At 54.4% G+C, this 12,887-nt stretch overlaps 1 protein-coding gene across 4 annotated transcripts in view; it reads left to right on the top strand.

Annotated features, from left to right (window-relative positions):
• The window catches only part of LOC112992081 (zinc finger protein 687), a 32,404-nt gene that overhangs the window by 594 nt on the left and 18,923 nt on the right, over positions 1-12,887 (top strand). The window contains exon 2 of one of the 4 annotated variants that reach the window (XM_026114956.2): positions 7,097-7,426. The exons of 2 other annotated variants lie outside the window; for them this stretch is intronic. The gene's annotated coding sequence lies outside the window, so the exon portion shown is untranslated. Of the gene's footprint in view, positions 1-7,096; positions 7,427-10,786; positions 10,983-12,887 lie in introns of those variants that run through there. One more of the 4 variants, XM_026114957.2, reaches the window with a different exon arrangement.

Genomic DNA, 12,887 nt, shown 5'->3' with positions numbered 1-12,887 from the left:
CCCCCCCCCCCGGCCAGGATTATGGGAGGGTGGTGCTCATTCCCCACCCCCTCTTTTTTTTGGGGGTGGGGGGCATAAATGATCATAGCCCCGTGCATGTTCTGGAGGGGGGGGCTGGTCATAGCCCTTCCCCCAGCCCTGGGGCTTTCGGGGGGGGGGGGGCTGGTTTTGGCTCCCTTCTCTCTGTCTCTTGAGAGCCTGACCATGCCCCCCCAGCCCTCGCGATGGGGGTGCTCGACCATGCCCCCTTGCAGCTCTCAGGGAGGCCTTGGGAATGGGCAGGGCTGGCCAGGCTCCCACAGCTCCCGGGGGGACACGGTCCTGCCTCCCCCTCCCAGCGCTGGGACCTGGGACCCTGCCAGAGCTCTGGGGACCTGCTGGTCTTGGCCTTCTTGCCTCCTGCCATGGGGGCTGAGTGGGGGCAGCCTTCGCCTGCCAGCATACGGCTCAGTGAGGGGCTGGCTGTGGGCCCTCTGGTTCCTTGAGTGTAATACTGGCCCCACATCTCTTTTGGGAGGAGCACGTGCCCAAAAGAGGGGTGGCATTTTGCTCTCCTGCTCCTGGCTGCTTATGGATGGGATCCTTCCTCTCCAGCCCTTGGAAGAGCTTTCACCTCCCCACCTTGCGTGTGCCGGACAGTTAAAGCAAGCACCCCCTCCATGGGCAGGGAAGCATCTCTTTGTGCCCTCCCAGAAGGACGTGGTGGATAAGGGGATGGGTCCTGGCCTTGGCCAGTCCATGTGGCAGAAAGGACCTTCCAAATAAGGTGGCGTCTTGGTTTGGAGCCCCAATTCCTGGAGGGGGTTTCTTGCTCTTCCAGTTTTTGAGGAGCAGCCATGTGAATAAGAGGCTGGTTTGGCTTTGAACCATGCAGAGCCGCTCTGGTTTCTCTAGCTACCCATGTCCAAAGGTGGCAGTTGAGAATTAGGTGCGTGGGTCCCTTATCACACTCCCAGTGTCCTGGAAGGATGGTGCTGTGGCTCCCTTTTATTGCTTAGGTTTTGGGGAGGAAGGATCTCCCTCTTGTCCTGGTTTTAGTTTTGGAGAGAATAAAGATTTGGGGAGGATCTTGATTCAGCCTTCAGGATGGCAACACTTGTGTCTTAGGAAGAAGGAGGGTGGCCTGTGCTAGCTGTTTCCCTGCCTTGGGATGGTCGGGAGGATTTGGGCTCATGGGCTTGGTGTGGATACAGACGCAAGAAAATGAAGGGAGGGCAGCGGGCTGGGAGAAGACTTGCGTAGAGGTGGGCGATGTCCTGATTCAGTGTCTCGGTCCACCCTGACTTCCAGCAAAGGACAACTGGGAGCAGTGAAAACCCACAGGAGGTTCTCTCTGCCGCTTCCCACGGACTTTTGAGGTGCTCCGTGAAGTTTTGGGGAGGCTAGGCAGGTTTGGGGGCTGCTTTGAGGCTGCTGGCAGCGAGGTGACCCTGCGCCGGGAGCTTCTTTCTGAAGGCCTGGAAGGAGGAGGAGAAGGCAGAGGAGCCCTGGGCCAGGTGGATGGACCTCGGGCAGGGAAGTCAAGCATTTCGGCGTGGCGGTTTCTTGTGGGTCTTGGCCACTTCCTTAAGGGCCTCTTGTTTTTTGTTTGTGAGCGCGAGGCTGGTTAGGTAAAGTGTGTTGTTTTCTTTCAAGCCCAGTTTCTCTCTTTTCCTCCCTCCTCCCCTCTCTTGATCTCTGCCCCAAAAAGTCCCTTAATTCCTTGCTGCGGGTCTGTCCGCATGTAATCGTGTAACAGGCAGTCCTTGGGTGCTGTGGTTATCTTCCCACAGTGAGTTTTATTCAAAGTAAGAGACTTTCTCTAAAAGGTGAGCAGAGAAAAAGTCCAGTAGCCTAGACATTGAGGTTTGTTTGATTTTAAGTGGTGCATTTAGGAATTGAGACTTCTCGGGGCCCTGATTTCCCTGCAGAGACCAATTTAAATCCATGGGACCTTACAGAAACATGAGGGTCAGGTTGTTGGAGAGGTGGTGTGAGCGTGGAGGTATCTCAGAAACTCCTCTGATGACCGGGAAGATCTTTCTAGTGTTGAGAGCGGTAGCACTAACAGCGCCTGAGGTGCTCAGCGTCTTGCAGGAATCGAGTCTGTCTATAATTTTCTGGGTTTATTCTCCTCTGATTAAGTTCTTCTAGGTCATCTATTCTAATCCATGCTTCTGTTAATGTGGGATTGTCCCCTACAACACGTTTTGTAGAGCTTTAATTTATTTGTGCCATAAAGCACCTAAGCACACATCTGGGTGCTATAAAAATAATAATGTACTAATAGCGAGCAAACACAGCGATGGCGTGGGGCCGTTGTAGTGTGTGGCGAGAGCGAGGGAACTGTGCTCCCTTCCCTTTGGCATCCTGCGTGGCCGATTTCCTATTTATACTGCTAGAATAAATGCGGTGTCCTGGCTGAGTTTGGAAACTTCATCTTGTAAAGCTCGGCGTGATGAAATAGCGTGAATCACCTCAGGATGGAGATAACTCTGTTTTGGTTTTCTGAAAATCTCGGAGCACTCATGACATGCGGATGGCTTAGCTGGAAATTAATAACAGTGTGCACTGCCTGTGAGATTTCTGAGTACTTCCACCAAGCAGGTGGCTCTTTTCCACGGCTTAGCATCGGAGGAAGGATGAGCCCAGCAGGCCATGTCAGAAGCAAGACGAGGATGCTCCTGCTGCTGGCCGATGCTGCCGGAGATCATCATAGCGGTCCTTACCTCCTCTAGGTCCTGTATCCTTACGGCCTTGGGAAAAGCATCAGGTTAGGCTGGTTTGGGGACAACACGGATATCTTGGATGAATTGCTGTTCCCTTTCGTGTCTCCGTTCCCACCTGTGACCCTTTGGGGGCTGTCTCTTCCCTTCCCTATGTTTTAGAAAATGGCAGTGTTCATTTGAGGAAGCTTGTGGTGCTCGCGTTGTTCGTCGCTGCTCTCGGTGTTGTCAGGGCAGGGTATTTGTGCCACAAGCGCGAGGAGGCTGAGCTGCGCTTCCTTTTCCCATCAGGAGTTTGCCCCTTCTCCACCCTGAGTGTTTACACCGTCGCTCTCAGCCTTCTCCGACTGTGCTGGGCTAAATTGCAACAGGTTTTTGTGTGATTTGCCACTGGGGTAAACTGTCCGAGTGCGTTATAACCGAGCAGCCTGTCTGGAGGGGGAGTCTGGCGCTTTGCAGCCGCATAGATGTCTGCTCTAGGAACATCTGCGCTCACCTTCGGACGGGACCTTGCCCTGCCTCAGCTTGGGGAAAGTTGTTCCTACCCTCCAGCCTGGAGCTTCGAACTGTGACGTGGAAATGAGCCTAGGCGAGGTGGACGTCGTTCGGCCGGACGCTTGGGGAGAGCTTGGCGATTCTCCCGTGAAACGCCCGTGCTGAACCAAAGGAGCCCTTGTCTACTGCGGATCCCGTTTGTAGTGCTTAATTTGGGAACAAAAAATGCGTTACGCAGTAATGTACAGTAACGTACAGCCCTGGAGGGGTTTCTGGCACCTCACGCTAGATGTTAGCGCAGAGCCTGGGGCTCGTCCCCCCTGTGCCACCTCCCCATGTTGCCATCGAGGCTACTTTCTGCTGATCGCTGCTCCAGAAATGCCTGCCAGTGTTTAAAAACTTAATTTTTCAGGCTGGCCAAATTGTTGGGCTTGCTGGATCTCATCCACTGCTTGTTTGTTTTGATATCTCCAGAAGTTAGCAGATGGTAGAGACTTAATTCTGTTAAACGTATGGGAATTTAATCCCCAAGCAGCCTCCCGTCAGGATGTGTGTCATCGCTGTACATGGCAGCTGGGATCTGTTTGGGGACCGCGCCGTGTCCCTGGCGCTGGCCTGCTGGGCTCCTGTTCGTGGTGGTTTGGGTGGATTTGCACCGAATTGCAGGGGGAAGAATCGGATTTCCTGCTCGCTTCCCCAAATAAGCATGTTTTGAACTCGGTGAAAGTTGTGAGCTAGCTATTAATATCCACGCGGGGGGGGATCGGCGTTTGCTGTGTGTTGGTGAGAGACTGCGTCCTTCCCCCCCACACTTCACCATGCAGTTTCGTTTTGCCTCTTGCTTTTAAAACTTACACAGTCACTTTAAAGAGTCACTTGCTGTCACCAAACCCACTAAAAGTTTAAAAATGAGCTCAGCTTGCTCCAGCGTCGATACGTGCCCCGGTGTCTCCCTGCCGGCGCTGGGTCTGACACCAGCGCTTCCTTTTTATTTCTACCTAAACGCTGCTCTCTCCTTTTTTATTCCCTCCCCACCCCCCTGGTACCTAAGGGGAGATCTGAGGTGGGTTTGCTCTTGCCCTGTGTGATTCAAACAAGGGGCAAATAACCCTCAGAAGCAAGGTTAAATGTGTAGAAAAAGGGGAACAAACTATGCTTCAGTTAGAGCAATCATAAAATCTGTCCTATAGCAGAAGGTTCAGATTTTTCGGTCTTTTAGGTATAAACATCCCCTGCCCTCTCCTGGGTCGGAGTCGCTAAGCCGGCTTACGTATTACTATCATTTGAGGAGGACCGGGGCTGCTCTCGGCTTTCGGAAACCCTGCGGTCACGCTGCGGAGCTTTTCGGCGAGCAGCTTTTTGGTCGTGAAAGGAGCGGCGGGGGCCGGCGGCGGTTCCCCGGCGAGGCCGTGGGGCTCGCTGAGGTCGGGGAGGTGTAACCACAGCCCCGCAAGCCTGGGCCGGGGGGCAAACGGGACCTGTCTTTCCTGCCTCCAGCAAGGCTCCTCCCTCCAGGTCATCCTTGGAGGGCAGCTTATTTTTGGGGGGGTATCAGGCGCGGCTGACTTAACCTCCTTGCAGGTCAAAGCGAGTGGTTGGCAGGGTTGCTTTAGGGAGGTCCTGTCCATTTGAGAGGGTTCACAGCAGGAGGATTATCCTATTTTCTTCCCCGTGTGTCAACCAGGGCTGTCTCGCTTCCCTCTGCAGGGCATGGCGAGACCTAACTTCTACCCGAAGCGTTTTGAGACGCCTGAAATGATGGGATAGTCTGAACTTGACAGATACCCCTTCCCTGTCTGGGAGGGTTGATGCACTGCTGTGAATAATGTGCAGGAACCAGGAGCCCGTGCCTGAAAATGGTAACAGAGCAGGACTAAAAATAAGAGCAGCTTCAGCCCGTCCTCCCTCAAATCGCTCGGTTTCCGTAGCCAGAGCCTCCTTGAAATCTGAGGCAGCGGGGAGACCTTGCAGCCGAGGATGCTACACAGTTGCAAATCTTTTCTTTTAGCTGTTTTTTGGCATTTCCAAGGAGTTTTCCTGGCTAATAGGCTTTAGCCTATATGATTATATGATTTAGCCAAATATGATGTGGACTGGCCACTCCGAGTGCCCTGTTGCCTCTTGTAGTGAATCTCCCAGTAGGGACGGGGCTCACCGGGCTTTGAAATGGCTGATTGTTTGATGGGAAGAAAAGATAGTTTCTTCCTTATTAAATTTTAAAGCCCTTAAAGCAGGGAGAACAGGGGGATGCGTGAGACGGGAGGCAAGTGTTTGAAAAGGAGGGGAAAATACCTCTGCTCTGCGCAGGTGGTTTGTCCTCTGAAGTGTTGGTGCTCTGTGAGCGCAGGCACCTTGTTCATGGGGACAGAGCTCTAGGTGGCAAGCCCTTTTGCACAGATGCAGCTTATATATCTATATAAATAAATGATATATATTTGGCCTGACTGGAGTAAGACATGCTAATGCAAAAACCCATTTTTTCCCAGCTGCCGGAGGTTTTTGCTGGCCTCGTCGGTCGATCCGAGTACAATTTTCCTGCTCCTTGCTCCCTTTCCCATGGTTTTCGTCCCCACACAGAGCCAGTTCTGCCAGCAGGACTCCTCGGTGTGTCCAGGCTGGGTCTGGTCACCAGGACGGCCTCCGCGCCAGGTCCAGAGGCTGGGATTTGCCACGGCGTTTGCATCATCGGAGCTGTTTCTGTTAGGGGGATGATTTCTCCTTGTTGATACAGGTGGAGGCAGGCAGCAGAGCAGGGCATACACATACTGCCGTGATGGCGTTTAGGCTGTAGCGCTTTATCGCACCTGCTTACAGACTCGGTGCGGCTGCTGGGCTAAGGCCAGGCCTTGCGCCAGGCCTAGCTCTCCAACGGCTTGCTCTCCTGACGGAAATGGAGCCAGGAAGGGGTTTGCAAACAACGCTCCTCCTCCTCGAGCTGAACGTAAACAGTGCTAGCTGGCTTGTGCAGACATGCTGTTCGCCACCTGGATCCGCAGCGGCATTCGCAGTCCTCGGTTTGGGGCTTTTCCACCGGGGGAAATCGGGAATGGCTGCAGAGGGATAAGCCGCAGAGGCAGCGAGCCCCGCGCGGACGTGCTTATTCCAAATTAGCACCCGTGTATGAAGGATGCCTGCTTGCCTTCTCCCTGCGGGAAGCGATCCTGCTGTCCCCACGCTCCCGGCCAGCGACGATGCCTTTGTCACGCCGGCCTGGCCACCGCACACAACAGCTTTAGCAGCTCCTACCAGCCGATCGGATTGGCATGGCCATTAAAAAAAAAAAAATCATCCCTGCCAGCTCCCATCTTTCTGCTCCGCTCCTGGCTGGCAGATGGAAACGTCCTGCTCGCTCTGCTCGGCTGCTTCGCTGTAAAATTTGGTTTATGCCGCCGAGGGAAGCGGGTCGGGGGAGGAAGGGGCACAGGCAGCTCTGGTGGGAACTGCACGGTGGGGAGAGGTGCCGGGGCTTTTCTCCGCGCCCCCAGACCTCATGCGCCCGGTTGAATAGCGGGGACCTGTTTAGATGTTAATGCGGAGGGATGGCTGAGCGGAGCACAATGGGAGCACAAAACATGCACATAATGGCCGAAGTTTTAATCCCCTACTGCTGCCTGGAGCAGGGAAAACAATGTCGAGGGTTTCAAATGGCCCATCGAGTGCCGGGGCAGAGTATTATTTTCTACCTGGTCCCCCCAGAGAGCCTTTTCATGTGCTACGAGCGGAAAAAGGGGGAAGGAAGGAGCCTTTTCCAAGGCGGGCGAGCAGCGGGGGCCAGGTTGCACTTTGGGCAAGGCAGCGTGCCTCCCCGAGAGGCAGTGGATTTCATTGGGATAAATTAATAATTAAACTCTCGGAGCGCCTTAAAGTGACCGTTCTTTTCCTGTCTGTGATAATAGTGAGCTAATAGCCCGGCTTGGCAAGAGCTGCCAAGCATCCTACCATGCCGCAGTGAAACACCTTCTCCTTCCGCGTTAGCCGGGCTTTGCTGGAAAATGTGGAATGAACCAGATCTGTTTGGGCTTCTGGCTGCGCCTTTCGCGGCGAGCGTGCTGGTTATCCGCCAGCTGTTGCGGAAGAGCCGGTTTGGCAGCTGAAATCTTGATGAAAGAGAGAGGGGACCTGCTACAGCCGAGGAGGGAGTGACCCCATGGAAACCAGCTAAGCCGAACAGCCCGGACCTCGAAAGGCCACGATCGCGGAGGGACAAAGCAGCTAAGCCTTGAGAGGTACCGCACAGGTTTTTTCATTCATTTTTGTTTTTTTAAAAAAGCCCCAAGCGCGGTGAAAATGGAGAAGCAGGCTATGAGGGAGAAGAGCATTTTATTCCAGCAGGAGCTGAATTGTGTGGCTGGATGTGTTGGAGAGAGCAGAAAGGGCAGGAAGGTGGAAATGAAATCGGTAAGTGTCACACCAGACCTGATTTCTAGCTAGCTCTGGTAGCCAGGAGGTCAGCGGTGGGCTTTGGTTGCCCAAGATGAACGTGCACCCAGTGTCTTGGCAAGCTCCCGCTGCCCGTACTCGTGTTTGGAGGCCTCGATACCTGCGTGGCTTCTTCCATCAAAACTAACATTGCAACGTTTTCTACCTTGATTTGATAAAACCTATCGGGGATGTATCCGGCCGAGGTGAGCCGCAGCGGGTGCCGGGATCGATTGAAATCAAACCTGTCTCGCAAAGGCTGCGAGCGTGGTGGTGTTTCTGCCCCGTTGACGGGGCGGCACACCGCACGGCAAGGTGCAGCCGCAGGTTGTTCTGCACAGACCGGCCATTGTGCGACGGGTTATCAGCTCGCCGCCCCGTCAGGAGCTGTTTCGGCGGCAGCGCTTGTCGTTATTGAAGGTACCCACGTGCATTCGCCTTCAACAGATGACAAAAAAGCCACAAGCGTTGGAGCAACCTCTGCCAGGATTGTCTCGGTGCCGTGGCTCTTTTTTCCCCTTTAAATCCTGCAGCCGTGGTTGCTTTTGAGTCCAGCCCTTTGCAGTGCTGCTTGGGAAATGCTGAGACGAGGTGAGCCACCAAAGCCCACACGTCTCAGGGACACGTACGCTTCTCGAGCACTTGGAAGCAAATTAACTTTGACCATCTGACATGGCCAAGTGTTATTTGCTGCTTAACGTCAGGCTAAACCCTGGGAAGGGGACGGCTGTCGTGCACCGAGCGCGAGAGCGTTTCTTGGGGGAGACTTTGTCCGTGGAGGTGCTGAGCTCCTGGTTTCTGCAGGCCGGATTTTGCGCTTTGCCCTGCTGAGGCCTTGCTTGCTTGCCAGCTCCTCCGGCCCTGTTTCCCCTTCGCCCCCGCGCTGAGCCAGTTCTGAAAGCATTGCTTTTGGGGGTGATCCTTTTTCCTTGGGCTGACCGAGGGAGGTGCAAGCTCTTTTTTGGAAAGCCCAAAGCAAATGTCACTCCCCCGCGCCTTCGGTAAATCAAGCAGAGCCGGGCATTTGCTCTGGGGAGAAAAATGATACCATTGGCGAGTGATAACCCTGCAAAACAGCTGAACAAAGAAGTGGACATGGCAGGTGGAGGCCCTGCCGGGCAGGAGAGTGGCCCAGATTGCTGGGTGAAAAGCGAGATGGAAGTTTGCTCCTGAGCAGCCGATGGGCGTCCCACCTCTGGAGCTGCCGGTGCCTCTGTGCCGCGGGTGGTTGCGTGAAGAAAATGATGGAAATGACGCCTGGGTTTCACTCCTGCTTTGCTGCTTGCGGTGTTGGGTGCTTTTGGTTAAGTCTAGGCTCTGCCTTGTGAGCTGGAGACAACTTTAGACCTTATGTTGTTGCTCTCTTCGAGTGCTGTGAGTTTTCATCCAGAAGGGGACTAAGGGTTGGAGGGTTTCTCCGTAGTTCTGGATGGACTTGGGCTGCCAACAGCAGCTTCCTGCCAAAAAAAGGGAAACTGTAGGTTAACTCCCAAAGTCAGGACCTCCAATCTTTTGTGTGGTTTTTCCCCCTGAGCGGGAAGAGCTTGGGGGATTTGGCGTAGAGATAATGGCTTATGAAAGTGCTCAGACGCTCGCTGAATTGCTTTGTCATAAGCTTACCTTCACAATGCCGGCTTTTAACGGAGCCGTTGAAGCTTCAACACTCCCATTAAGGTGAAGGAAGGGGGGGGGACTGATGAAGTCGGGCCTTTGGGTGCATCTGGGGTTTGGTTTGGAGTTTTTCCTCCTTTCTGGGATCTCTAAAAATCCTAAAACTAGACATCTCCTTTTCCCCTACATGGTGAATCTGAGCCTGGCTCAGATTAGGAGACTGCAGATGCTGCTGCTTCAGCAGATGCAAACCCATCTCATCCCAAAAGCTCCCCAGAAATGGCCGCGACACTCGCCCAGCTGGCTTGGCATGTGAAATAGAGACGATTCTCCTCAGAAATCCTTGAGGATTTGGGTTTTAAGTGGAGGAGAGGAGGCAAATGCTGTCAAGGGAGGTGGAAAAACCCGGTCTGATGTAAGCAGAGCCCTGACATCCCGGTAGTTACCGTGCGTTATCGCTGCCCCCGTTTTTTCCCTGCCTGCAGTGCCCCATGCGTGTGGATCCCGGCCACGGGCTGCCGGCTTGGGCACAGCGCGTTGCTGGATCCCGGCACTGGCAGATGGAGGAGTTGGGTGCTGGGTTATTTTATTTATTTCTCTCTCTCTCTCTTTTTTTTTTTTTTTTCTTTCCCGAGCCTCCCCTCCCACTGCAGCCGTCCCTGCTGAGCCCTGACCTCATGATGTCATGCTGGGAGTAGGACGTGTTGCTGGTTCTTGTTTAACCAGCCTGCCTTTCTATCATTCCCCCCCGCTTCCCTGTGCACCCTCTCCTACATGTGAAACCTGAGACCACTCTCCGTCCCTTCCTCCCCCCACCGCCCTTTTTCGCTTTTCCTCCCTCTCCGCTCCATCGCAAAGCTCCTTTCCGTAAGGTTAGTAACGGGCTGGGTCCCTGGCACGGAGCGGTTGCCTCTCCGGAAACGCGATGGGACCTGCGTTTGCAAACTGGGCTGCTAAAAGCTTGCTAGATAAGCAGATTTGCAGGGCATCAGGGAGGCAGGAGAGAGAAACCTCTCGCGTGGGAAAAGAGGCTGGGCGATGCGATTCGGCAATAGGCTGTGTGGGTTTGGACCGCGTTTACGGAGCAAGTGGATGCTGGTGGGAGCAGGGGTGTGTCGCCCGGGGAATGGCCAAGGGACTCGGCGGCTCGCCGGAGGTGTAAATGCCGCATGGGGAGCGGTGGGAAAGCATTTGGGGTTTGCTGAGGAACATGGGACAAGCAGGAGGGGACATCTGGGGCAGGGTGTGGGGCAGGGGCTACCAGTTTCAGAGATCCTCTGAGCTCCTCGTGGGCCGGGGACGCGGGGATGCCGTGCTCTCTGCAGTCTGTGCCCCAAATCGCTTTGCTACCCTTGATACTTTTCCTCTTTGCTTGCTTCCTCCATCATTAAGAGGGGGAAGTTACATTTCCTTCCCTCTGGGGAAGAGAAAAGGTGGTGTGGGAGGTTTAATTCCACGGCCACGGATCTGCAAATCAAAGGCTCTTTTCATGCGTGAGAGGCATTTTTTAACGTTAACCTCTGTTTCTTTTCTGACCTGTGTTATCTCTTCCAAAGCTTGCCTGAATCCCTCCTGGCTTTTCTATTAGCAAAACTAATTATAGTTCTGGAAAGTAGTGAGGGCAGCTAACGAACGTTGAAGTTGGAGGATCTGCCCGGCGCTGCGCTAGATGCTCGAGCGTGGTCGCCGGGGCCTGCACAGAAGCCGAGAAAGCTACTGTTGGCCGAGAGGGGAAGCATGTAACTCCCGCAGGTACGAGGTTTTGGTGGGGTGGCTCCCTCGGTGCTCAAAGGAGCCCGAAATGATCAGAGATGCTGCCGCTGGTCCAGCTCTGTCGTTGTGGTGGTCAGATGGGCTAATTGCTCCGCGAGAGGCTGGACGGGTGCAGCGGGAACTTGTCACTAGTCGGATAACCTGGGTTTGAAAGCGTAACCCCGGGAAAAGTGCGTTGGTGGCTCCTAAAAATCCAGCACGGAGCTTTGCACGTGGGTCAGCTGTCCCTGTACTTCTGGGACTTGCTCCCTGTTGCCGGTGCTTTACTGCTCGATCGCTCTGTGCCTCAGTTTCCCCATGTGCGATAGGGTGAAGGGGCTAAAATCCCAACTTCATGGAGAGCGTGAGCTCCTAAGGATGTCTTCTGTATGCCAGGTCTTCTCTGAGAGGGAGATGCTGTTTGGAGATAGATAAACAAAGTCCTGGGAGTAGCTCCAGGAGGTTAAGCGTACAGTTTTCTGCTTGGTTGACAGCAGCGCAACCTATGTTTTTCCGAGCAAGCGATCCTTCTGAGTGATTTTTATTTATTTATTTATTTTTTAAAATAGCTTGCTGTCAGACTAATAATATCGCTTAAAATCCTCCCCTCTCATAAATCTCGTTTACTTTTTGGCCTTTGCTCAACTTGGGCAGTAAAATTGTGCTCTTCTGCATCACTTGAGAAAAAAAACATTAAGTTGGTTTCAGCTTCTGGGGTTTTGTGTGCTAATTAAAGGCAAAGTGTTGGGGGAAAGATCTCTATCTGGGTATCTTCTGGGAATTTTTCTGTTTGGGAGATTCCCCTGCTGAGGAGCATCTCAGTCTCGCTTGGGAGAGGGAGAGGTTGAATGGTTAGAGCAGGGAGCTGTGCACGTTGCAGGTTGCAGCTTAAATTAAAACACCTGAATAAAACCTTGAAAATAAACATTGTAAAGTGGCTTTACGCTGCAAAGCCACAGGACTTGGGCGCTGCTTGCGAAAACTAAGGTTTTCGCTCCGAAATAAATCTGCAGCTTTCCTTTATCTTGCACGATTTCTCTCGCCCGCGAAACCCCGGGGTTAGCGGCTCTGCAGAGCCCTCGACGCCGTCCTTGGCCCTGCCGGGTGCGGGGAAGCGATGCCGCTGCGCCGTGGCGTTATTCCCCGCGCCTTGGCAGGGCCGAGCCGGGCCTGTGCCGCGGATGCCGCCTTCCCCTCCGCGGTGCTTCCCGGCACCGGCTGGGAATCGCGTCGCCCATCACTGCGGCCGTTTCGCAGGAGCGCGGCGGCGGGAGGAGCTGCTCCAGGAGAGAAGGGAACGAGAGCAGACGAGCGCTGGCTGCCGCGGGGTTTGCTTTCCTCCGCTCCACCAGTTGCCGGGAACGCGGGGCTCGAGCAGGATTTAGGGAGGGAATGAAATGTGGAAAAGCTGCGCCAGGTGCTTCAAGTCGATTGCTGGGGGAATTTGCCCCCCCTGGTCCTGCCGAAGCCTGGCGAAAGCACCGAGCTCTCCGCTGGGGAGGGAGGTTATATAACCCCCAGCGCTCGTTTGGCTCATTAAAACCAGTTGTTCTCGCTGGCGGCGGCTCCTCTGCACAAAGGCTGGCGATTCGTAGCAGGGGAGCGGTTTCAGACTCGCTCCTTGGGAAACACGGAGGGAGCAATTTGCTCCTGTCCCCCAGCCTGCTGGCCAGGTGAAACCATCTTTTTTCCCCCATTTTTTCCCCAAACCGCAAATAACCACCGCAGCGAATTGTTGTCGGTTTTTTTTTTCCTCCTTCTTCTCCAGGCCTCTCTCCACCCGGAGGGCGGCTGCCGGCTCCAGGCCCCCGGGAGCAGCGGCGCGGGGACGGGCTTTGTCAGAGGTTTCCTCCGCGCCTCGGAAGCTAATCCGCCGTCACGTGACGCCGGGAACGCCGCCGCTCC

This window comes from Dromaius novaehollandiae, chromosome 29, assembly GCF_036370855.1.
Source record: "Dromaius novaehollandiae isolate bDroNov1 chromosome 29, bDroNov1.hap1, whole genome shotgun sequence".
Taxonomy (NCBI): Eukaryota; Metazoa; Chordata; class Aves; order Casuariiformes; family Dromaiidae; genus Dromaius; species Dromaius novaehollandiae.
This window is presented reverse-complemented; position numbering and strand designations above follow the sequence as displayed.